At 45.9% G+C, this 2,163-nt stretch overlaps 1 non-coding gene across 1 annotated transcript; it reads right to left on the bottom strand.

The window, feature by feature from the left end:
* Positions 1 to 1,759: 1,759 nt before the first annotated feature.
* LOC140629151 (U1 spliceosomal RNA) lies at positions 1,760 to 1,923 on the bottom strand. The gene has a single exon (XR_012027009.1). It is a non-coding gene; the product is annotated as a U1 spliceosomal RNA (small nuclear RNA).
* Positions 1,924 to 2,163: the final 240 nt, after the last annotated feature.

The raw sequence follows: 2,163 nt of genomic DNA, 5'->3' as shown, positions 1-2,163 counted from the left end.
AGGGATCCCTGGGTGGTGCAGCGGTTTGGCGCCTGCCTTTGGCCCAGGGCGCGATCCTGAAGACCCGGGATCGAATCCCACGTCGGGCTTCCAGTGAATGGAACCTGCTTCTCCCTCTGCCTGTGTCTCTGCCTCTCTCTCTCTCTCTCTCTGTGACTATCATAAATAAATAAAAATTTAAAAAATAGAACAGAAGATCACAATTGTCCAATATGGGACTCAATAGGTATTGAGTCAAAGACAGATGCCCAACCAGTAAGCAACCCAGGCATCCCTTCCTCTATATTTTTATTTGTAGTTTTATAAAGGTTTTTTCTGATGCTACACTATAGATAAGTACAGCCCTACTAGTTCAACACAGCAGCCCTTTCTATCTCTCCTGTCTGGACCCTCAGTTTTTCAGTTTTGCACTGCATTCACTGATATGCTATAAGACTTGAAAGTCTACGAACTGCTCTCACAGTCCTCACTTGTGACTCACATGGACTTTATGAGGTAAACATGACAATCAGGTGTTTTGCGTTCTGCACACAAGGAAACTGAGGTCCATGACATGGAGTAAGGACAGACCTCTCTGAGGTCGCAAAGTCAGGGAGGACACAAAAGTAGGAAGAAGAACACATGAGGAGCTCAGAAGCAATCACCAGTATGATGCATTTGGGGAACTACATATTTTTGAGGAAAGACTTGAATATTGGCATGTGGGATGCTGGGGTGGCCTAGAGAAATGTGGAGTCCACTAAGAAAGGCAGCACGATGTGGCCGTTAGTCTCTTTTCTAACATAATAACTGAACCTCATGTTTGCTATTTCTCGCTGTATAACCTTCATCTCAACCTTTAATTTTCCTGGCCTTGTTGGTCATCTATAAAAAGGGGACAATGATGATCAATCTAAGCTGCTGTGAGCAGGAGATAGACACTTAGTTACTTGGTGTCATTGCCAAAACTCAGAAAATGCTCCAGAAATAAGAGCCTCTAGGTTATAGACCTCATAATTCCGGATGGCTTAGCCCAGCCAATGAGTTGAGGCTTCCCTGGGTCACATGATCACATCTGATCCAATCACCTGCAGCCAGAGGGTGGAAGTTACCTGCTTCTGTGACCATTGCTGTTCCCAGGAATTATGGAGGGAGGCCCCCAGGAGTGAGTCCAGAGCTCAGGGTGTGTGCTTACCTGGAGGCCAAGAGAGCCTGTGAGAAAAATAATTCTTCTGGGGGATCCTTGTGAGGCCCAGGTGTCCTTGCTGATGTGCTCCTCATTTATGTTTCTTTGTCAGAAATGGTAAGGAACAGGCTTCCTTACCTAACTCCATGCCTTGGTTTTCACATCTGGAAAATGGGAGTGATGGTAATTCCACTGATCTGTCTTCTGGTGCACCTCTGAGGACGGGCCACTACTGGTGTTGTGTGTAGGAAGATTCCTGGTGTAAATGCCATGTGAGTGGGTAGGATTGTTAATTGACTGAAGAAGTGGTGAAACTTCTATCAGGCAGCTACACACGGATCATAATAAAGTCTCTAGGGACAGAAAAGTCACTCCCTCTGAGTCCGTGAAGTGGATGCCAAAATATTGGGCGATTTGATAGAAAAAGCAGGTCAGCCAGCATCCTGTCGCTTCTCTCTGGGCTGTGTGGGGGCTGTTGATGTTGTCTCTAGCTATACAGGTGTAGTTTTTTCCACTTTGTGGGTCTAGTGACTGGGAGGGAGACTTAACGACAAACTCTTCAGTAGTTTTTTTTTTTTTTCTTTTTTTTTTTTTCAGGGGAAAGCGCGAACGCAGTCCCCCACTACCACAAATTATGCAGTCGAGTTTCCCACATTTGGGGAAATCGCAGGGGTCAGCACATCCGGAGTGCAATGGATAAGCCTCGCCCTGGGAAAACCACCTTCGTGATCATGGTATCTCCCCTGCCAGGTAAGTATAGTTTTTTCTTTTTTTTTTACAATTCTTTGAGAACTATTTTTTCTAAGAGAGACACAAGTAGGGAGAGGGGCAGAGGGTGAGGGAGAAGCAGCCTCACCACTGGGCGGGGAGCACCATGTGGCGGTCAACCTCAGGACTCTGGGATCATGACTTGAACAAAGGCAGATGCTTAACCAACTAGGCCTCCTTGACATCCCTGGTAGTTTGCTTTTTTAATATAATAAAGACTGTGACCTTTT

This window comes from Canis lupus, chromosome Y (genome assembly GCF_048164855.1).
Source record: "Canis lupus baileyi chromosome Y, mCanLup2.hap1, whole genome shotgun sequence".
Taxonomy (NCBI): Eukaryota; Metazoa; Chordata; class Mammalia; order Carnivora; family Canidae; genus Canis; species Canis lupus.
Note: the sequence above shows the minus strand (reverse complement) of the source record. Positions and strands in the feature narration are given on the sequence as shown.